Genomic DNA, 25,329 nt, shown 5'->3' with positions numbered 1-25,329 from the left:
GCGCCTCCAACTTGTATAAGTCACGGAATAATTCCTTTGGTTCGTATTCCAAACAGTAAAGGAACAACAAATCTGTTCGGTAACAACTCTTTTCAACCAAGTGATATGAGTTTGAAAAAGGATCTCTCGTTTAAAACATAAACACCTTTGTCGGGTCCTTAGATATCTTTCTTACCAATCACCAAGGTGATTGTAAGCCTTAAACAAACAACACTGTTAATCACAAAAAAGTGTGTTGATTCCGATCTACACAACTAATCAATCACGATTATCACAAGAATAAATCGGATTATAGTCGGATCCCTTTCCAGCCAAAACAAGTATTGTGCACACCAAATATTATGAACCCGAAAAGTCTTCTTGTCTTCAAATCTTCTTTGATCTTCAATAAACACCTGCACACAATCAACTTGAATATCTTATGATCAATCCACACAGAACCGAGTCTGTTAACGTTGGATTATCACAAGACGTCTTTAGATCTACAAACAGTCTAAAGATCCCCGTCGAAACCTCGATCTAGTTTGAGTGAATCTTATATCAGAAGAGAAGATTCTCAAGCATAAACAAACTAGGTGCAATCAAAGTTCAACCACCGTTAGTCAATTAAATCAATCGAAAACTAATAATAAATCGCAATTATCTAGTTTCCCACCAACGGTACTAATAGAGCTTCTCAATCCCAAAGAAGTCTTTAAACCGAGCGGCCATAAGAGATTTCCCCTAATTAGAGTACTCTCCTCTCTGATAGGCGGCTCCACCAGTAACAACACAACTGAGGTAGTTTTTTGCTAGCTCTGAGGATTAGTTTATTATAATTGCAAACTTCAGTATTTATAGACAAGGAAGTTTGGACACCAAGGAATTTCCAAAACCGAATATTCTCAAAGATATGCAATAAACACAAAATCGGTTTTCATAATTCCTGGAAATGATTTGTCCAAATATTGACCGAAATTCCGATAGAAAAATCTATAATCAGTAAATGCACATTACTAATTATTATTTTCTAAAGATATGTATTTAATTGCTGGAAATTAAATACCATATAAAAACCAAGAAACCTTTAATAAAAAAGATTCTCAATTAATTTCGATCATGGGATTCTCCTTAGCTATCAAGGAATATCTTTGAAAAATTAATGATAAGAGTTACAACCCATGTTCAAAGAATGACGACATCCTTACTTTGTAAGTCCTCTTTCATACTTAAAATCTTTGAAACGAAAAGCATTCGACTTCCGATAACCATGTGATTGATTATCCTATCAAATCACCAATCATGGGTATCACGGTTCTACCTCCATCTGAGTACTGTGCATAGTCACACTAGTTACCAAAACTCGGTTTACTAGGTACTAGGATCGGTTCCCCACATACTTATGGTAACTACCTGCAATTTAGTGCACATGTGCATATGATCGGTTCCCTTCACTTCTAAGAACTTGTTGCACATGTTCATAGGATCGGTTCCCCTCACACTAATAACTTGTGGAACCTCTTACTGGGATCGATTTTCCTCTTGCAAATTTACCTGCACCTTACTAGGATCGGTTCCCCTTTCACTAATAAAAGTTGATATTTACAAGGTATCGACCATACCATCTTGAGTGATTACTTAAGATCGGTTTACTAATAAAATTTATACCAATAACTTAAGTCAGGCATCCGTGAATAGTTTTACCAGCCACATAAACAAGTTTATGATAGGTTATACACATCACTCATATTGGTAGTTCAAAATAGATTTTCAATGAATAACATTACCAATAAGCCTAACGATTTCCCTTTCGATCCACAAACAAGTTTGTGAACTTACTTCCTTTAAAAGAATGTAAACATTGTTTCCTATGATGAAAACTTCACTCACACCCATACATAATCACAATAGCATGTAAACGATTATGTCGATGTCTTATATAAAAAGTTTAATGGTTAAGCAATAAACCTCGTATTGTATTCCTTAATATTATGTCTATCTAGAGTTTCACACAGCTTCGCAGTTTTGTTTTCAATATGCATGACTTGAAAGATACGTTAGGGAATGAAGCAGTTCAAGTCAAATATTACTAACCTCAAGAGGAAGGATGATTATGTCGTTGTAGCTTCATACTTATTCACATCTTGAAATCTTCATGTAATATTTGTAAGTCTCAAATCCTAATACTTTCAAGCTAACCTATACGAAGTTGACTCTAGTAAATAATCAAGCAACTCTTTAAATGAGTTTTGATTCACTAAAATATGACAACCAAACTTGACATACCAACATTTGGTGGGTTCAACCGAGCAACGCTCTAACAGTATCCTAGAATTTTGTTTGTTAAAATCATACTGAATCTGATGCCATTTTTTGAGATCTTTTCTTAATTTATTATCCTTTTTAGTGTTTTCAAGGGAGTGTTTGAGGCTTTGAATATCATTATTTTGTTTTTGAAGTTTGTCAACATTAAGATTAATGTCTCCAAAGTACAGCCTGTTCAATTTTGATAAAGCTATTCTTGTAAACTGGAGTCTTTTAAGAAGTTTAAATGCAGAAGAACCTTGAACTTGCTTGTCCCAAGATTTAGATATTTCCAAAGCACGTCTATCATGGAGCTATAAAAAAAGAACTTCCCCTGCTTACTTGGGTCTTCTTGAATTAAGCATGGATCATATTATCTTCATTGCTCAGGATTTCATAAGAAAAACCATCATTCCAAAGTAAACCTAATCCATCAGATAAATCAACAGAAGGTATGCGACAAATATTAGGGTATCTATAAGGGTTTAAAAGTTGTTTCATCTTATATTTACCTAATTTTGTTTCACATAAAAAAATTACGTTAGGATTTTGAGTTCTGATAAGGTCTTTTAGGTGATCACGAGCTTCAGGTGTCATAAGGCCTTGAACATCCCACTATAGGACATTCATAGTGTAGCAAATACATAAGAAATAACTCAGTATATAAATATAATTGCATTTTAGGGTTTTGCAATTAATAGTAGGAGAATTACAATGCAAGTTTAGAAAAAGGATAAGTACGAAGTAAAAACTCAAAAGACACTAGAATCATTGAGAAATGAAAAAAGACGTATGACAGATTAAAAATACCCGAATCTCCTCATTAATGTTCTCATATTGTTCCTCTATGATTGTGACCCTGTGAGTTGTTTGCTGATTTGTATTGGTATCAAGATTGGTACTAATGGAGCTAGCTTCTGTGGCTTGGCTTATAAAAGGATCATCTGAAGTCCTGAGTCTCTTACCTAATTTAAGATCTTGTTAAGTATCCTTTGTTTTCTTATTGAGCATGAAATCTAGATTGATAAAAGCACCATCTTTTGGAGGCACAAATGTAGCAGTTTTAGTGTAGCCTTCTGGTTCTTTTTAGAGACTAGTGCAGTGCTTGTTGGGACAACCTTAATATTTTTCCTCATGTTACTGAGTTTGCCAAAAAAAAGTACAGCTTCTCATGAGCTTTATCTAAGTATGTTGATGCATCCTTACAAACATCTCTAGAGTGATCAAGAATATAATAGTCAGTGCAGATTTTATTCGGTTGTCTTTCATAAAAGAATTTGATCCATTTGTATAGGCCTGCATTAGTAACAGTTTTTACTCCTCTTCCCAGCACAATTGGTTAGATCTATGTTAACACATACCTTAACCGTGTCACTTCCTACAGGTATATCATCACTTGGATCTATCGCGAAAACTTCACCCATAATCTCTCTCATTTTTGTGACTAAATCAACATTCATGTGCTCAGGTAGCAAATATTTTAGCTGAATCCATAATTGTTATAATTTCCAGTGCTTGTCAGTATACACCATGTCTGGTATGAAGTCATGAACAACCAGTAATCTTTTGTTGATGCTCCATGGACGTTCTTCGATGACTTTGTTCAGTATATCCCATTTGTTGAATTCAAAGATAAGAATGTTAGGATAAATTTCAATGATTCTTCTTTTCTTACCGCTCATAAATGGTCAAGTTAATTGAGTAAACTTTTCAACCATATCATATTTTGTTAGGATCAAACGCATTGATCACAATATAATGGAAGGCAAACGCCATTAGAGAGAGCACAACCTGAAAACAAATGTGGGAGAAAATGGGTAGATTAGCTAGCCATAAAATAAAAACAATAAGACTTGCAATGTAAAATTCTTCAAAATAAGAAGTACATAAAACAAATATTAAATGAAACAAAACAAAGAAGAAAGATTAGATTTGAAGAATAAATGCATTTCGTAAGAAAATCTAATACGTATATTTGTGAGAAAAAAGCTATATGTAAATGAATAGTTTGGCTGTACATGTACTGGGTTGACTCAGCATGTTCGCCCGATACTCAAGAGCAATACAACTTTTTTCTCTAAAAGGGGAATAACTAGCCTCATGGAGTTTTATTTCTCATTTACCCGGTGCCAAAAGTTTTACTCATAAAAAGCAAAAAACTTTTAAATATCCTTTTTAAATCTTGCTTTCATCAAAATTCTTAGCACTGAGCACTTTGTTAACGTCAATGAAGATCGTGGATGCATGAGGAATGATCATTTTAGTGACGGGATTTAGAGTTAAGGACCATATATTGAATTATTGGCATTTGTCACCATGTATAGTGACTGCAAACTCGCACAATCCAACCGGTACAGGTGTAATAGGTGCTCATCTTCCTCCCCTTCTATGTCTATATAGAGCATCACTGCTTAGGAAGCGCCATGGCTTGAAGCATAAGCTTGTGGAGACTCATGACAAGGAAGATTGGGACTATTAAGAAAAAGAAGAAGTACATTTACTTCTTCTAATTATCGTAGTAGTATTGAATCAATTGAAGTGGAGTTGTTTTTGTGTGAATGAAACTAAGAAATGGGTGTATTTCCTTTTCATAATATAACAAATAAGAACCACGAATCAAAGCCATGATTTAAAAAGATACAAAACATAAAAAGAATGTGTTGCTTTTAAAACAATCTAAACACACAATACATACTTCAACCTGACCAAATTGGGATGTACCCAGATTAATTGGGGTATCCCAAATTTAAACCCATCCAAGCTAGTGTACTAAGGGTGTCTAAAAGGTGTTAAAAGACCAAATTTCCCAAGAACACAACCATGCTTACTGAAACCTATCCAAACAATTTTCAAAATCTTTCTTCAAAAATCTAACTATACATGATGAGAAAAAAAACCAAAAAACCAAAAAAACCAAAAATATAACCAAAAAAAAAAACAACAAAAAAAAAATCGAGAAGAAACTGAAAATTTGGATCATATGAGTTTTGAGATAGGGTATGATTTTATATCAAATCTCAATTTGAGTATGTTTACATACTCGATTTGAGATTGGGTACAAAATCATACCTAACCTCAAAACTCGTATGATTCCATATTTTTTATTAAAAGTCGGCATGGTATTTTTTGTCGACCTTGCCGACTTGTATTAATCGGCAGGGTATTTTTTTGTCGGCCTTGCCGACTAATATTAGTCGTTATTTTTCTAGGTTGAATATCGTGACGAATTTTCGTCTCTGAAATAGCATTTACAGGGTCGTCATAGTATTCATCCTTATATCTTGACGACTACAGGTTAGTCGACAGGTTATGGAATTATTACCTTGTCGACTAATCATGCATTTGTAACACCTTTCTCCGTATGTAAAAAACCTTATAGTATGCAGGGTATTTTTTGTCGACCTTGCTGACTTTTCATACTTTCAGAATTGAAAGTGTTGATTCCCTTTGTAATTTTGAGTATCAAATCACTCAGCAGATTTGCAATCCCCTTTGTAGAAGGGTTTGGCTAGTGTGGTTTCATTTCCGTTACAAAAAAAATCTAAAAAAAAAATCCTGAAAAATCATAACACATAATCCATGAATTCAATCCACACAATACCTAATTTGAGAATTTTAATTCAACTAATCAACTAACTAAATTAATTAACCTAAACACATTATTAACGTTAATTAAGCAAGACTAAATTACACATTTTGAAAATAACTGGTTAAGGGGTGTTGTGTTTTACTTCATAGTGACCTGGGCTTTATCTTATTAGTTACACCCCAGTTAATTTGGGTATACCCCAATCTTGCCAGGTACTTCATTGTGAGATATGTGAAAAGGTGCTACGAAACTTTGTGGTTTAAACTTTAAACTAATTTAATAAGTGCAGAAAGGGATTTGAAAATTCTACAGAGACAGGAATAATCAGAAGATTTTTCAAAAATGGAGTTAGATTACCTTATCCGGTACCAGGAACCCAATGTATGAGCCACTCTTTTCGCCACTTGCACCTTAGCAATGTTACTTTAGCCTTATGTCTAAAGTAAGTAATAAGAAAATTTGATCTAGGTATAATTGCACTACTGGTGGAAGAAATAGTGTGTTGGGTACTTGGTATTATATTTTGCAGGTCTCTATTTTATTATCAGTTTAAAAAGCTTGTTGTGCATATAAAATTCCTGCAACGAACTCGACACTGATTATATTGTCTTTGCATCTTCTTCTCCTAGTGCTTTTAGCGAAATAAAACTCTGAATAAAAGGTTTCAGTGAAAGAATACTATTATTGATGTTGTCAACCTTTTTAAAAGTTTTTGTTGTAGAGTTATAATGAAAGACACTTGCACGATTGTATGATAACAGAAATTCACTATTCTTGGTAATGGCTAATGGCTCCAACATTCTGGTGTCTATACCTTCTTGCTTTGGTACACTGAACTCTTTCGGTAATAATTTTCCTGTTCATCTTTTCTTAGGACAGTGTCACCAGAATTACGACTCTTTCTCAGTACCCATATGCCTAGAGAGGTCATGTCACCGAGCATGTAATAAGGAATACACAAGCATCCTCCCAACACAAAAAGTTCAAAACTACTCTTAAGAGAAAACGGTGCAACGAGACCAATCTAAACTTCTCATCAGCCAAATCGAACGACCAGATAGTCTTTCTTTTATCTTGCTAATATAGAGCTTCATATGTGTAAACACCCTCATTCAACTTCAATATAAAATATATTTGTCCAATCTTCCTCCATCCAATGTGAAATTGGTCAATATTGTATAAACAATCCACCCCCACACCTCTAAGCTCGTCGGGATAGTAGATTCTAATAATTTTTCACATATTAGTGGAAAGATCATAACCAAATCCAAATATTTCATGATAAGTACAATGTGGTTTCTCGAGTATTAGTATAATGACGTATTCTTTCGTTATGGGATTAGATATGTCGATAGTAGGATGCTCAGATAAGGTTTTTTGTGGAACCTTACGTAAACTTATGCTTGGGTGACACATAATCAGACCGTTCACGAACCAACAACTGAATCTTTGGAACTGAAAGAAGGGTGTTGAAACCTATTAAATGTCTTATGAAAATACTCTTCATTGTTCTTGTCATACTATCTGTAAAAATTTGGTTTGTCGAATGTGATAATGTTACATAGAGAAGAAAACTCACCTTAGATGAAACATCGTGTTGGTTTATAGGATCACTAGAAATAATCCATGTCGTAACGACACAATCACGTGATGGAATAATTTTTTGTTATAATGATTTAAATATATACTATGAACTATAATAGATCCATAAGAACTTGTAGCTATGAAAATCTTAGATATTTGTCATCCCGATAATTATAAATTCGGTTACACTTATACGCCGGCAAAAATATCCAATTTAATTTGTTTTGGAAAAGGAACATAATTCTCCATCTTTCTTATTTTAAGGTTATGCAAGTTTTTCTCAATTGAGAAAGATCACCTATTAATTTGCTTGAGGAGACTACTGAGAAAGAGCCTTTTTATATAGGTAGTACCTTGTACTAATCTTAGAAGATACGGGTTTCCAAATCTTATTTTGAATAAACAAATTTCTAGTTTCATTATCACACTGGGAAACTACAATCCCAGTGCGAATGGTTCAAGTGTTTGCAGAGACCAATCCAATCGAACTTGGAAAAGCAAAGAGCTGCTGATGAACATGAAGCCTACAAATATGTGGAAAAAAACTTTTAAGTATAAGAAATGAGATCTATAGACATTTTTGGAGGTTGTTATACACGGAAAATCAACTTCATATTGATGTTTGACAGAAAATTATTCACTTAACAAAAGTTGCAAGTGTACAAAATTTTCAGAACCTTCACCATATAATTCACTTCAAAAAGTACACACAAAAGAAAGTTACAATTCATACTCTAATGTTTGACTCAATTATTCTTATCCATGAGTTACTTTGTTTCTTCACAGCTTTACACAATTGATTGAACCAATACGAACCTACAACTTTATAAGGAATCGTATTTCTAGTTCTAGTGGACAAACATACATTATTATTAATACACTTTTAAAGCTCATATCTTTTCAATCAACTGCAGGGTCATCTTCCGGTTGATTTCGTCGAGGGATTGCCAATACGGCACAAGAACAATGCTCTTGACAATGCTTGCTCACACTTTCTTCAGCAAAATTAGGAAGATTAGGTAGATGACGACGACCCAACAACAAAAGATTTGGGTTTGCTTTTAATATTTGATCAACTATCACAACCTTAAGCTCAAGGTTAGAAGGGGCAATGGTGGTGATACAACTTATCTACAAAAGCAAATACATCATCTATGTAAATTACGATAAAACAACTATACACAAATATTACGAATATAACATGTAAACTAATACATCATGCAAACGCATATACCTCATGCAACTTGCAGATGCCTTCAAATTGCTTCATAAACTGTAGTGCCTTCTCTTTATACTGCTCCTCGATGATGTATTTGACCCGATCATAGGATGCACAATTACCCTCTTGTTACTGAACAAAACTACCAAGATCAACAACTAAATTACCAGCTAATGGATTATGATATAAGTATCACAACTAAATTGAACAATGATAGATTTCATAGAAACACATAATATCACTACCACTCCAAGATAAACAACTAAATTGAATGTATAGAAGAAGATATAATAAGTACATTACTAGATTAGCATATTTATGAAATTTTCTTATAAGAAAACCCTGTTGGAATTGTAATTCAAATATTAGATTTAGGATAATTCTGTTTGATCTTTGAATATTTTGAAATTTGAATAATTATTTGTTAAGTGTCCTAGTCTTTAGGAAAATACTCAATACATTTAAATGTGTGAATTAATTCTTACAAATTAGGATTTTTTTTAGCAGTGGAATAATAAGAGTATTCTAGGATTTTGAGTTATTGCCTATATAAAGGTTAGTTTTAAATTGTAAAATGTGCAAAAAGATTATCAATGTAGTTTTTATATTTTTGAGTGTTTCAATCTCTCTCTCACTCCTATTTGTGCTATTGTGGAAATCACACATGGTATCAGAGCTGAGATAGAGAGTTGAGTTGAGGGAGAGTTCAATAAAATTTGCTATAGAAAAAAAAACAATAATTTGATTTATCTAGTGAAAAAGGGTGATTTTTAGAAGCAAACTTGTTATGAAAAAGGGTTTTCATTTTTTTTATTGTGAGTGCAAAGATTGATTTGAGAGGGAAAAAAGATTATTGTGATCAAGAAAAATGTTATGCTATGATGATGATGAATATGCTAATTATTGATTTGCATAATATGTTGGGTTGGTTGAAATGATGCTGAGGTAACAATGATGATACCAATGAAAATGGAAAATGAGCAAATATGTTGTTGGTAATGATGATATTAATGATGGTGATGCTTGATGTTTTCTAATTCATGGTAATGATCATAGATAATAAAATTATAGGAAAAACATTTGAATTACGGGAGGGTGTTGGAATTATAATTCAAATATTGGATTTAAGATAATTCTGTTTGATCTTTGAATATTTTAAAATTTGAATAATTGTTTGTTAAGTGTCTTAGTCTTTAGGAAAATACTCAATACATTTAAATGTGCGAACTAATTCCTATAAATTAGGATTTTTTTAGCATTGGAATAATACGAGTATTCTAGGATTTTGAGTTACTTCCTATATAAAGGTTAGTTTTCTATTGTAAAATATGCAGAAAAATTATCAGTGTAGCTGGTTTTCATATTTTTGAGTGTTTCAATCTCTCTCTTACTCCTCTCTGTGCTATTGCGGAAATCCCACAAACCCAATATCAGAAAAGAAAAGAAACATATAAAACTCTAAATTCTTCCACACCATGATTTTAACAGAATAAAGAAGCTTAGTTTCAACTTCAATTGCAAACTTTATCAAATTTTATTCAAAAACGCATTCAACATTACTGCCATGTCAAGAAAAGGGAATCTACATCAAAAACAAAAAGATCCAAAGTATGGAAATTTCTCCTAATTTTCACGATCGCACAAAATATCAAAATCGATACTTGAACAATATTAAAGAACTTCAATTCAACAACATAAACAAGTTATATAGTATGTGAAAGCTTTACCAAAACCTAATTGAAGTTTAAATAAACACACAAAAAGATTTGTATGACTTTCTGACATTAAAGATATAAAGAAAATATTTGTTGTGTTGACCTTTTACAATATGTTGCAACAACCATCAAAATGCTTAAAGGGTACTAGAAGATGGATATTCATATGGATATTCCTCAACAACAAAAAAGATCACACTTTTCCGGTTTTTTCCTTTTTCCATAACTAATCTTGTTGGAATATATTGTGTGTTCAAGTCAGAAGACCAAGTTAGGAACTGGATTTGAAGACTAAGTTATTAACAAGATATGTGTAATCTAGATGTTGGATAAGATTAACCTAGCTAGTAAAGATAATTAGTTTTTTTTATCTTCTAGGGTTTACTAATTATCGTATTATTTCTATAAATAAGAATCATAATGTAAATGTAAAGGAATCCCAGAATGTTCTGATGATCAGTAGACGTAGGCGTTAGTGCCGAACCACTTTAATATTTGTCTTCCCAATCAATATATGATCCCTCGATACCCATAATTTATTATGGTATCAAAGCATGCTATTTGTGTCTAGTCATTAGACCGCACATTTACTCCGTGTCACCCGATTTATATCATTCACGTGTTAGACCCAACGAGACTACACGTAATGGGCCGTGTTGAGATTATTATTAGTCCCACATTGTGTGGGTTATCTAAGATCTTATGATTTAAACCCTTAGGGCCTCTCCACTTATTGTCAATTGGTTTTGAGTTGGATGCCCGTATTCTAACATGATATCTATATTTTTATATTTTGACGATAAAAAAAAGTAAAATCTTCTGCCAATTTTGGTTCGTTATTATTTTGTTGGCTTATCTTAGTTTTGTGCAACAATTATATTCTAACTCATCTTTATTTTCTTTCAAAAAAGAAAAATCAACTCTCTTTCTTACATCTGATGACATACCATGTGAATATGATGTCATTTTAAATCCTCACTTTTGTGAAGGTATCCATGAACTCTCATTTTCATTTTTTTCAATGGCAAGTTGTGCTCATAAAGAGTATACTGCCGACTTCTGTTTGTTATTCTATACAGAGATCTTACCTGTCGAGTGTCAACAATCTTTTTTAGCTGTTGAAAACTAAATTTCACTATGTTCCTAACTTGGTCTTCATTTCTGAAAGGTAAGATTGTTTTCATTTCAGCTGTCGAGTGTCAACAATCTGTATAGATTGTTGACACTCGACAGGTAAGATCTCTATACAACCATCATATGTTAATATGGTTTAGTATCAACCATCATCTATAATTTCACTCTGGTTAACCATTTTGATCCCATTAGGCACATGAAAATGCCTATTTGAATATTTCTAGGTTTCGCCGAATAAACCTAGTCATTGTCCTACTCTCAGACGATGTTTACATTTCCTTCGACAAGTTCTATTTTTTTTGTTTCAAATCCTAACAGAGAAGTGCAATAATATTTCTTCTCAAGATAAGTTTATTAGAGTTATCAATCATATGACTCTTTCCAATTATCCTTGTGGACAATCTTTGTGGATGTTTTATTCACGTTAAAAACTTGTTTTATATTTCAGGTTCATAAGACGAATTTTGCTTTATGGAAAATTTCCCCTTTCATCAAAGGATTGTGTCTCAAGTTAGTGGTTCCTGCCACCATTTTGTATCAAGTTCTACCTTCAAATATTTTTTATCAAGATAAATTTTTCTCAATACCTAAATGGTATTCATGTTCTCGGTTCATGGTTCCATTTCTTTTCCACTTTGTGAAACTGTCATTAATCTTTTCAGGTTTCTTTTCTCTGAAAATCAGTTCCAATTTTTAGGAGATGTCTGTTCGATTTGGCATTAATAGCCATTTATTTCCTAAAATATTTTCCATATCCCAGGAGATTTGGTTCAATCTTAAAATTTTCTTATTAATTTATATTTTTCTCATCTGTCATACATATTTTTATAAGTTACGAGTTGTTCATAAACCCATGTAGAAGAATACATCGAAGAAAAAAAATCAAATTCCTGGGTTAAATTACTTAAGAAAGCCGGATCATAAAGTTTAACTTCCAAGGTCTATGAATGAAGATCTAGTTTAATTACATGGTCTTTTCATGATGTCGTTCAAGTTGTACACTTCATTTCTCTCCACGTCCAACTTGGGTGGGTGGGGGTGGGGGGTGGAGGTTGTTGTTGGAATATATCGTGTGTTCAAGTCAGAATATCAAGTTATTAACTGGATTTAAAGAGTAAGTCATTAACAAGATATGTGTAATCTAGCTATTGCATAAGTTTAACCTAGCTAGTCAAGATAATTAGTTGTTGTTATCCTCTAGGTTTTACTAATTATCATATTATTCCAATAAAAAGGAATCATAATGTAAATGTAAAGGAATCTCAGAATGTTCTGATGATCTCAGGACGTAGGCGTTATTTCCGAACTACTTTAATTTTTGTCTTTCCAATCGGTATATGATCCCTCGATATCCATAATTTATTAAAGTTCTGCCATTTTTTCTTTCCCTATATTTCACCCCTATCTCTCTCTGCTTTCTTCTTTCATGATGTATCTTTTTGATCAAGAAGCTTGTAAGGACTCTTTGTGAAACGTAGTATGACCTTATATATTTTTCCATCTAATTTCTTTTTCTGATGGGACTCGGAGATGGACGAAGGCAGTCAGACCTAAGTGAAATAAGAGGGCAGATGTTGTTATAAGGATCGTGCCTATGATAGTGGGCCATTGTTATAAGGGTCGTGCTTATGGTAGTGGGTTAACATGAAGGTTTTTCCCAGCTGGATGGACAAACATGATTTTGGAAAGAGCAAAATGAACAAATTTTCTATTTTAGGGTACCACTAATAATTTTATTAATATAAACTAACAAAGGTTGGAACCTTCAAAAAAATAAATAACAAAGGTTGGATCCCAGTGACTATTTAATTGATAAAATAAATAATAAATAATAGAGTTAGCTTGCCGACTGCGACATAATCAGCCTCCTATCTGCTTCAGCTATGTTGGCTGGTTTTTCATGAAACTCGATATTATTATGATATCACGGCAAACCTGTTCAACTAATGTAATACGTTGTTGGACCTCAGTTTGTTGTTAGGCTTCCAACTAATTTCTTATATATAAAAATACTCTTTATCTAATAACTAAAAAAAAAAAAATGAAATATAATAAAATCTAAAAGAGATAATGATTAAAAAGTAAAGATAAGATATGATATACGATTTTATAGAGAGAGAAGTATCGGCCGGGCAAATATCATCTGCCAGCGGACAAATTTCATCTGCGCGGGAAAACTTTATCTGCACATACTAGGAAGAGACACGCGACTCTTGATGATCCGCAATGAACAAACCGGTAAAAATACACATGTATTCATCTGTTTCTGTGATTTGCTCATCCCATGGTGAGAGCAATATTAGAAAAATTTTCATTTGTCTTTTACATGGGAGCTTCCTTAAGCCACCTAAACTTTGTGGGATCTTCATATATCATGAAGTAAAATTTGTGTGTCTCATCATCAACGTTCAGAGTGCCAATCATCACATTTGATATTTATGCTTAGAGCATCCTCTTTTTTACTTACAAAGTTAGTACAATGGGTAGTTAGTGGCCTGTGAATACTGTTAGCAATTACAAAGTGAAAACACGAGGGTCTAACAACCACACCCAATATTTCGTTAGGAAATATGTATGGACAACTCCAACAAAATTTCAAGAGATTCAACTAGATAGTCAGACTCAATCACAGAAAAGTATCCAAGAGTTATATCTCTATTTCTCAAATCAATCTGCAATCGAACATATAGAAATCTATGAGCCTGATTGAATATGAGAGATAACTTAAATGGTACCAAAGACCAATATCCAAGTATTAATCAACCACTATCCAACAAACAAGGTTGGATTTACCAATTTATTGACCTACACACAACCTGTGATCTTTCAATTATATAAACAGATATAATACGGAAAAGAAATAACATAGACACCAGAAATTTTGTTAACGAGGAAACCGCAAATGTAAAAAAATCCGGGGAGATAGTACAGATTGAACACCACAGTATATTAGGCCGCTACAGACACTATATTAACTTTGTAATGGAATGTAATTGATCCCTAAACAATCTCCCACTGGTCAAGGTACAGTCGTGTTCCTTACGCCTCGGGATCCCAGCACGACTCTACGCACTTGATTCCCTTAGATGATCTCACCCACAACTAAGAGTTTATACGAACCAAATTCAAAGACTTATAAACCAATAAGTCTCCCACAAAAAAGTCTATTTAGATAGATAAATATATCTCCCACAGAAATACCTATGAAGTTTTGTTCCGTCTTATAATAAATAAATAAAGGTGCACAGGAACCAATTGATAATCTGGTCTTATATTCCCGAAGAACATCCTAGAAATATCAATCACCTCACAGTAACTTAATTATATGGTAGTACAACAAGTTATTGTGGAATCACAAAAAATTAGACGAAGAGATTTGTGATTACTTTTTTATATCTTATATATCGGAGATAAGTATCGAGCAAATCTTAGAAAAGATAGTACTCAATATGATAGAATATGTAATATCATAATACACAATTACAGAGAAAATAGTTGGTGGCTTCAGAATCCTAATTAAGTCTTTAAGTCGTTAACCTACACGGTTTGGAATAATCCAAGGTTAAAGGAGAATCGACTCTAGTCGCAACTAGTATCACACTAGAGGTGTGGGGATCAGGTTTCCCAGTTGCTAGAGTTCTCCCTTATATAGTCTTCAAATCAGCGCTTGCTTAGTTAGCTTAGAAACAAAGCACTCATTATTCACCGTTAGATGAAATTCCGATTTAAGATGCAAGCTAAGTTTTGCTTGAAAACAAAGAAATATCTCTCCAATGTTGGATGGACTTAGCTTGTCACACACAAATGAAATATACTTCATTTAGATATGGGTAACCGTACCCAAACGTGTACATTTGATTGGTTTAATAATAGTTAACCAAAGTTATCCATATGAACACTTTCATCTAATCCACATTCATCTAACACAATCATGAATGATAATCAAAGAATCCAATTGTGTTACTCATAGAGTTGTTCAATTTCATATCCTCATAGAAGTATATAAGACATAATTGAAGCAAAATCGGATTGACCCAAAAGAATCAATTCATGAACATTTAAACCCACGGTTTGCAAAGATTGCATTCCTTATTGTATAGTGTATTTGATCATGAGTATATATGTAAACATACCTTGCCGATTTTATAACTTGAACCACTCAAGTATGAAAACGGGTATGCATACTCAAGTTCCGGACTTTGGTCTTGACCAACAGTATGCAAATGGGTACACATACTATCGTTCAGGACCTAACTCAGGTAAAACTGTCTGAGAATGGGTACGCATACTTGCTTCCCTGATTCTCACAGTTGAAACCGTTTTCGAATAGGTACGCATACTTGGTTTCCGGACCTGAATCTTACCAACACAGTTTGTACATTAAGTACGCATACTATGATGTTTTTCCAGACAAGGGTTTTAGCTCTAAACTTCCGTCTTAATCATTGAAGCATTCTTAGAATATGACAATGGATGTCTCACATAAACCATTAGCTAATATTATTTTTTTCAAGTGATCGAATAATCAGTACGAAACTTTCTAAGTCGACATCAAATGACTGTCTCACACAAATCATGTAAGGTGTTTCAAGGCAATTTCCACGTGATCATGTTTTGACATAAAGTCAAGAATGATGATGAATGTAGCTAAGACAGAAAGCTACCGACACATATTTCGAGAAATAGATAAGCAGGTTATACTCAGGTCGAAATATCAAATGTGTATGATATGAAAGACTATATCATATAATACTTGTATCAATAATAGATATGTAAGAATATGATATACTTCTGAGTGATATATAAGTTTTAGTCTCCACATACCTTTTGTTGATGAAGTTCATCCGATTTCTTCAGTAGATCTTCGTCTTCAGTTGTAACCGCAGTGAGGTCTAAATCTCAACTATACTATCTATACTAGTCCAAAACATCTATTGATAGACTAGAAATCAAGACTATAGTTTTGATAAACTAAACTTGACAAACAAGCTTGAGATAGGAACGCTTGCGAGTTTGACCGAGAAATGCTCTAACACAAGGTCCGGTGATCGAACCCATACCTCCTACCTCCTCCAAGGAAGGGAGCATGAGAACCATCAGGTCATTTGATATTTCTCTAGCGCATCTCTCTTAGTGAGTAAATTTTTTAGCCGAAGGTTATTATTTTATTTTTAAAATAATGGGCGTTTAGCACCAAATATAAGAACCATAAAATACAAGAAACTAATCTTTTCAGCACCCTTTTAATTAACCAGAAATGTTAATATAGGTGTTTCCTCCAATAGTGTAGTTCTCAAACCATACCACTAAAGATGCAGAGGCGTTAGTAACAGATTGAAGTTTTCTCGATGTCGAAATAAAAAATAGACTTACCAAAAAGACCAAATTTCAGGTTTGTTCTATGAAAAAAAGGTGATACAAAGCTTGGCATTTCCTTAATCTAGATCTTATTTAACTCATTTTTTTCTTGCTTCCTTTGAAAACATATACTCGATCTTATTTTGTTGATGAAAGCAAAACACAAATAGTTTTTGCATTGATTTAACACATCAAAGCTTCCTTGATGATCACCTAGTTTTGATAATCTAGTTTTGTTTTCCATTTATAACATCCAGTATGTTCTCATAGTATCCTTCTACCCAAAAATATTCCATCCATGTTTTTTGAGCTCAACTTGCAACTTAAAGTAAAAATAACGCTTCTGCTTCTTCAGGATTGGCTGTTTTGAAGACCCTAGTACAAGCTTGAAACTGTGTGTATGCAAAATTTATCACTACTAATCCATATCCCGCATTTGATAATTTAATTATCCAAAAAAAAAATAGAAATTTATCTTAGTTTCATTATAAGAAAGTGAAAAAGGGAACACCAAGTACATCACTAATTATTCGTTATGGATCATATATAAAATTTTCTTGCATGAACTTCAATCTAAGAATAAAGCAGATAAGAAAAATTCTTGGATAATCTCTAAAAGATATTCTTGAATCACAAGGATTTATTAACTAACAACTTGATTATACTTTTTATTTTAGATATGAAATCGACATAATTTTGAAATTAGAAGTTGTAATGACCCGACCCTTCATTGATATTGCTCGCGCTTTGCTTCTGTAATTATCCGACAGTGTGGAGTTTTCAGTGGGCACCACAATGGTCATCCAGAAACAACTTCTTGGGAGGTTACTCATCCCCCTGGATTACTCTCTTCCGAGCACGCTTAAATGAAGAGTTTTCTGTCAACTATGAAACCAATGGTGCTAAAAAGTGTTAGAGCAATGCTCGATTGAACCTACCAACATTGGTATGTCAAGTTACTTGTCAAATTTAGGTGACAAAACGCATTCTTGATTTTGGTCTCATAAAAGTTAGTTTCAGACTAGATTAGGTTTAAGAAGTAGAATATAGAATAAAAGTTATCCTTAAAGAATGGATCTTGAAGACTACACGAAAACATCTTGGAAAAATTCATTAAAGGGTAATAATAAACTATTGATTCTCTTATTTACTCTATCTCTCAATCTATTGAAACAAGTGCTCACTCTATGGAGTAATTTTTATTACAGTAAATATATATTTATATATACAATAAAGGATATTTGAGCTAGCCCTTGAATTTTGTGAGAATGACCTTTATCACTAGAATGGTCCTCATATTATAGTGAATGAGAATTATACGGATGACGAGACAAGAATCACTGAATTCCTAGTTGTAACAAAGAAGTTATGAGTGATTTATTAAAGCGGCACTTATAAGTGTGACTATGGTTGATTTCGTGAATAAGAAATTGTACACGAACTTTTGGCAATAGTTCACTAACCAAAACCGCAAATATGTGACTCAAAGTTTATTTTAGCCAAGTATTTGGGTGTTTCATTTTTTTAGACAAGGTAGCTTTGTTTTCAAGCAACCTAGACTTGATTATTTACTATAAATATGGGTTTCATGTAACTGTACAACCTATCCTTTGAAATAATTGTGTGTGTTGCATAAGGTTGTTTTTTATATCATTGTTCTTCAGAAACAAGAGTGAGATTTCGAAAGACTCTACTTGGGGATCGTAAATCACGGGAAAGCTATATTATTTGGTAGTTACGGAACCTGGTCCTAGGTGTGTATCTTAAACCCTTCTTTGGTTGTTACGCAAACCCTTATGATATACCTTTTTGAGTTCGCCTAATGAGTCTCAGGAATCAAAAACATTCGAACCTCAGAATAATGTGATATGCAAGTCCTTTGCCTGATTCACGCTACAACTCTAAACTTCTCTACACGTCAATACTTTTGGACACCCCATGAATCCAGTATATAATTGTCCAACCATCTTTTAGCCCCCACTTGGGTTTCAAGCTACCATTGCTTAGCTCGACAATACAATTTGATTTAAAATTGTTGATAATTTTTGTTGTTGTTTTTCCAATAAGGGGTGGTTGAAGGATAAAGCTCTATTCTCTGTGACCGAAGCTTTAAGAGACTAATTGAATTATCATAGTCCCTTCGTTCCTGAAAAAGATTTATTACAGCCTTTTCAATTTGTCTTAAAGAAAGTTACCATAGCTTAAATCATCTTATCTACCCCACATACCATGTGCCATCACAAGTACATTCACTCTAGGTCCTAGTTAGTAAGTTCGCGAATGATTCACGAATCATTTGCGAATTATTCCGTATCACGAATTTTACCGTCTTATTCGCGTACGTTTGCAACTCCGAACTCAAGTCGCGTATTATGTGGCATTCCCGGATTATTCGCGAATCGTTCACGAATTTTACGTATCCCGAATCCCGAATGATACGTCCACTTAATTCGCTATAAATTCTTTAGCTTTTACGTTTTCAAAGGCCCCACTTTTTGGGCTTTACTGCCTCCCGAGTATACACCACCCAATATTAGACATTGTTTTAATTTTTATGAAACAAAAATGACTGAAGAGATTTGAATGTGAAGGTGAGAGAGATCTCAGACTTACTAACCAAGCATCTAAACCACTATACCATATCCTCTTGGATGTCTAATGTTGTATATATTATTAATATCATCATATTAAGTTTATTTTTTCTTTAAATAACTCACACATATGTATAAAAATTGGTCTATGACCTTATAAATACAAATTATTTAGTATATATAGATACCGAATTTTCAGAGCCGAACTCACATTTATAAATCGAATTATACACGTACGTATGCCGTTCCGAATTACTGACGAATCACGTCTCGTTGACTGAATTTTGGACCGATTCTGGGTTTTACAAAACCGTATAATACTCGTACGTTTGTCGTTCCGTACGTTTGCCGAATCCCGAATTGCTAACTAGGCTCCAGGTAGCATGCCATGTTCTTGTTCCAATAAAATAAAATAAAATCCCATTGCCGTGAAATTTAGGGAAGTAGATTTTGTTTTCCATGTGATTATTTGGAGGTGCGGTTGTCGAGAAACTAGCATGGGGTTATTCGTGGGAGATTTTGATGTATTTCAAGGGAGTTGACAAATCCCCTGTTAGTCATGGGGGAGTTTGTCAAAATCTTTTAAAATCTCTGTTAGTGGTGAGAGATTTCTAGGGATTTTCTACAAATACCTCAAAATCCCTGTTAGTGGTGAGAGATTTGATTAGAATCTCTTAAACTCCGTGATAGTCGTAAAACAACAAAAGTATAAGGAGTTCACAATTTGAGGGAGTTTGGAGGAGTTTGAGGGAGTTTCATGATGTTTTTGTTCTTGAACAAAATCTCTCAAAACAAGAGATTAAACTCACTTAAATTGTCTGGACTCTCATACACTCCATATAAATCCCTAGGGATTTAAATAAATTAAAATCTCGCAAACTTTCTCACGGCTAACCCCCTGTAGAAGTATTGTGCGCTGACGAAAAACATATACTTCCCCAAAATTTCAATTCTAACCGACACGCCCTTCGATGGATCAGCTTTATAGACACCTATCAATTTTCCTACAGGGTGGTGTAAATGCACTAAAAGTTGTTTTTATCACAGGAAACCAAGTAATTTGCGTAGACAAACCTAAACTGTTCCATACAAAAACTGAAATCCCACATTTAATTTCCATACATATATGTAAGTTATAGTTGGAAATAATTTATTTGGGTCACCCACTCGCCAATTATTGTTTTCCCTTCCAGTGGTATAAATTGGTTTGTTATGAAACAAATAAGACTCGGGGATGGTTAAAACCGTGCAGTCTCGACAAGTAGGTAATGACGGAAATGAGAAGTCATGACATTTTTAAGATACGACTTAAGAAAAGTTGTTTCTTAACTTTTAAAAACAAAAAAGCAGAAGCCATTTGAATATGTTAGGAAGATATTCGGATACACCCTGACAAGTCAGCTTTCAATTTAACTTAAAAGTCATAAGTAAGCTTGGTACAATTTCAGGATGACATCGGAAAATTAAAATGTTAACTTTTTGTAAAGTACTAGAAATTTATAATAAATGTCTAGAGATAGCTCGTGCCGTAACGACACTGCTTTAATGGTATCTGACTGGTATAATTTTTCCTTTTTTTCGGATTTTAAATCGTGTTCCTTTGCAAGATAGTTTTCTATTTTGTTTTAAGCGAAAATAATAATGTATATAAATACATTGTTAAAATTATTCATATACATTATCCAAAAATGAACACAAAATCACTTAAGTAATAGTGTGTAGTGTTATGAATAAAAATAAATAAATATATAAATCTCATTTCCCATTAGATTCATCATGCCACCACTAAGTCCAATTAATGCATATATGATTTCATTTAATGTTTCTTTGAATATCTTGAGTTAAGAGGTGATGTAATAATTAAAGATTAATAAATTTAGATTCATAATGAGAAGGGTTACAAAAACGACGATCGTCAAATGTCTTTCGCCGGGATGATTGGGATGGTCGGATGCAACGTTTGTCTCTCAAAATTTTATCCGACCGTCCAAGCTCAAAAACTCATTTTATTTTGTATTAAAGATAATCTTTTTATTTTTACTTGTGATACTTTTGTTTTTCCAATCAATTCAAAAAGTCAAACATAAAAAGTCTTTTTTGCTTCACAGAAGATTAGCTTTTTGGCTTCTAAAAGGAAGCACAACTGGGAGATACTTCAGGTTAACAATAGGATCGTATTTTGGTTAACGTTTTTTTGGGTGAAATGATCATATTGTCCTTTACCCTAATCAAAATAAAAAACAAACTAAAACCTAAAAATCATTTTTTATCCTCGGATCGATTATATTTCCCACACCGTACTCATCTCATTCTCCAAATTCTCTAATTTCAGTAGCACTAAAACATGATTTAAAATTTTATCTTGATAACACATAAAACCAATTTTGCATGAATCCTCATATTTAGGTACAGTAGAGGGAGGATGTGACGTGAATCGTGCTAATAAATCTTCTGTCAGTTTTTACATCCAATAGTCTTCATCATTTTCGAACTATTACATCCGATTCGTTTTCATTCTTATCTTAAAACTGATAAGTATTCATCATTACCAAACAAATGAAGAGAAAGAAAAAAATGAAAAAAGTATTGAAGAGGATGGAGATATTTGAAGTTAAAGATGCTTTGAGCATTCAGATCTAGGCTTTAGTTGCTTTTCTAGACTAACGATGCTTACATGATCGAGCTTTCGATATTGTTTCTCCATGTTCTTCGTCCCAAAATCATAGGAATAGGTCTGATGAAGATCGAAGGAATGTAAAAAATCGACATTGCTTTTTTATGAATGTTATGCTGATAAACACTCAAGATTTCTACAGTGAAATTGTTTAATGTCGGCAGCGTTGTGTGAAATTTTGGCGATACCGATTGCTTATTAACTTAAGGGTAATTAAGCCATCACAAAAATTATTTGCATAAGGGGTTGTTTATATCAATTCACTATTTTTTTTTAAATTTGTTCTATGGAGTATCCTCCGATTTTTCCTTCTTCTAAAAATCATTTTAAAGTTGAGATTCCAAACTAACTTCTAACTTTTTCATTTTCAAAAGTCAAAAAGTAACTTTTTAAACAAGAGAAGCAAAGTTTTTAGAAGCACTTCTACTTAAACCGCTTTTTGGGCATCACCATTTTTCATGGGGGACCCTCATTTCAATTTTTGGAGGTTATTATGAATAAAACCTAAGTCACCCCTTATCTAGGTATTTAAGTTAATACCGGAATCACCCTTTCTAATTAAGTTAGTGTAAAATTAGTTAGTTAAATGATTAAGTTAAGTTAATTAGTGATTATGAGGTTAAATTTAAAAGTGATTTTTTAGGAGAATAATTATTGAGAGAGAAGAAGAAGAGGTTTTTTTTTTTTTTTGAGATGGTTCATTTCGAAATGAGGATTTTGGGTACATAGGTATACTTCAAATTTAGTTAATGTTGTTTGAAATGGCCAAAACTTTTAAAAAATGAAGATTTTATATACTGATTTCTGCTGTGCCAATAAAGTTCGGCTACAACATCTGAAAAACATGTAACCGAATTTCTCTATAAGTGTAGTTCGGCTTCTGAAGACATAGGTATCCGAACTCAATTTTAGTGGAGTTTTTTCTTTCATAGAAAATTTTGGTTAGGAGTAAAAAATTGCGACGTAACCGAACTCAATATATCGATTTCTAGATAAAATTTCGGTGAGGACAAAAAAGTTGCGACATAACCGAACTCAAAGTTCGGCTAGGAAAATGAAAACCTCGCATGGGAGAAAAAAAAGTTCGGCTAGGACGTTTTTCTTTTTGAAAAATAGCCAAATTGTTCTTCATGTTTTTCATTTCCATCAGGTTTGGCTAGTTCGATAAAGTTTTCACAGAATTCCTAGTCGAATTTCTCTCTACAACTTCAGTTTTTATAATTACAACTCAGTGCAATTTAAATTTTTATCAATCTCAAATGTATTAAGAAGACATAAGTTAGTCCGAAAATATCTCTAGTATATAATTTCGAAAATTCGGATTTAAAACAATTATGAAAATGAAAGGGAAAACAAGAGGACAAGAGAAGTGTTTAAAATGAAAATAGGTTAGTAGAAAAATTATGTTTTTGTACATATAAATTAGAGTTTTAATTAGGTTATTATTAGGTTTAGGAGGGATGTGCTGTTATTACGTTAATTCATAATTTAAATTAGAGTAAAGAATACGTTAATCATTTTCTGACTTTAGGACATCCCTTAGCATAAGGAAGGTGGCCTAATTAATAATCATGGTCCCCTCACAAAAAATGAGAAGGCTGTTTTTAGGCATACCTAAATCTTTCTAGGCATATCAAATAATAGTCCCATCTTGGGTGACCTTATAAGGGGTATCCTATGGGTAGTTTAATTACCTATATACCCTTAATACAAAAATCTAAAATCAGTTTTCTAAAAAATCAAAATCAGTTTCCCTTAACATCTCTTCTTCTTCCTCCTCTAGCTGAAATTTTCCCCTCCCGCGAAAAAAAAAATTCATCACCGTGATTAATTATCGACTCCCAAAAATTTGATCGTCGATTAAATTCAACTACATAATGACTCGTACAAAGAACAACAGGGACTAGGCAAACCAAATCGTCTTCTAATCCATCAATTGAAGAAGAAGAACCAATTGAAGATGAAGGTGTAGAAACTGAAAATCAACCACCAATTGAACCAGAAATTTAACCAACTGCATCTCCAACTCCGGAAATGAGGATAAAAAAGTAAGTTTTACAAACCCAATCTCCTATTTGTTGTTTTCATCGATTAAATGACGGTTACGGTATTGGGTTCGGCTCAAAATTGAGTTACGTTTTTAGCCGAACTGTTCTTCACAAAAGCTTCCTGTAAGTGTATATGAATAGTTCGGCATGAAATTTCAAGCCGAACCTAGTCACAGATAAAGATGCATAGGGGTTCGGCGTATTCGATAATCATAATATGTGTCGAACCTAGCACATTTACGAGGTTCGGCGCTTACGATTTTCTCAATATAAGTGGAACCTCACATAATTTTTCTTCCAGATCACACAGGATTAGGTTCGGCTCATTATGACATTTTTAAACAAGCCGAACTAGTTGGTTCGGCTCATAATAATAACACTTTGAGCTTGCCGAACTATTCATTAATTGTCAATATCCAGGTGGGTTCGGCTGATATATTAAGCCGAACATATTCCAGACTCGCCGAACCTTAGTGAAAAACACAAACTCTTTATGATTTTCATCGCCGTGATTAATCATAGATTCACGAAAATAAGTAAGTTCCATTGGATAAGAAAGTAAGTTCTACAAACCCAATCTCTTATTCGATGTTTTTAATCGATTCAATAGGGTTAATTCCATAAAACTTAAGGTTTTAGACGGTTCCAGATCAAGGTTCGGCGCATAATTTAGGTGCATTGTGAGCCGAACCTAGGTTCGGCGCATAATGTTGTTGTTATTTAAGTCGAACTGTTCTTCAAATTTTCAGGCTGAATTCGGCTTGTTATAAAATATTGAGTTTAAGCCGAACCATGCTCTGTTAGTTTTCAAAATAAACTAGGTGTAGGATCGGCTCATATTGTGTTTTACGGGTTAGCCGAACCCTTGACTTAATGTGTTCGGCTTGTTATCAATTTTCATTATAAGCCGAACTAGGGTCTAGAAAGTGGGTTCGGCTCATATTGTGTTTTACGGGTTAGCCAAACTGTTCATTAGTTGTCAATAACCAGGTGGGTTCGCTGATAAATTAAGCCAAACATATTCCAGACTCGCCGAACCTTAGTGAAAAAACACAAACCTTTTATGATTTTAAACTACAAAAGTGAGATTAAACATAAGATAGAAGTGTACCTGTGTATTAGAAGCATTGGGTT

Source organism: Papaver somniferum, chromosome 1 (genome assembly GCF_003573695.1).
Source record: "Papaver somniferum cultivar HN1 chromosome 1, ASM357369v1, whole genome shotgun sequence".
NCBI classification, from domain to species: Eukaryota; Viridiplantae; Streptophyta; class Magnoliopsida; order Ranunculales; family Papaveraceae; genus Papaver; species Papaver somniferum.
Note: the sequence above shows the minus strand (reverse complement) of the source record.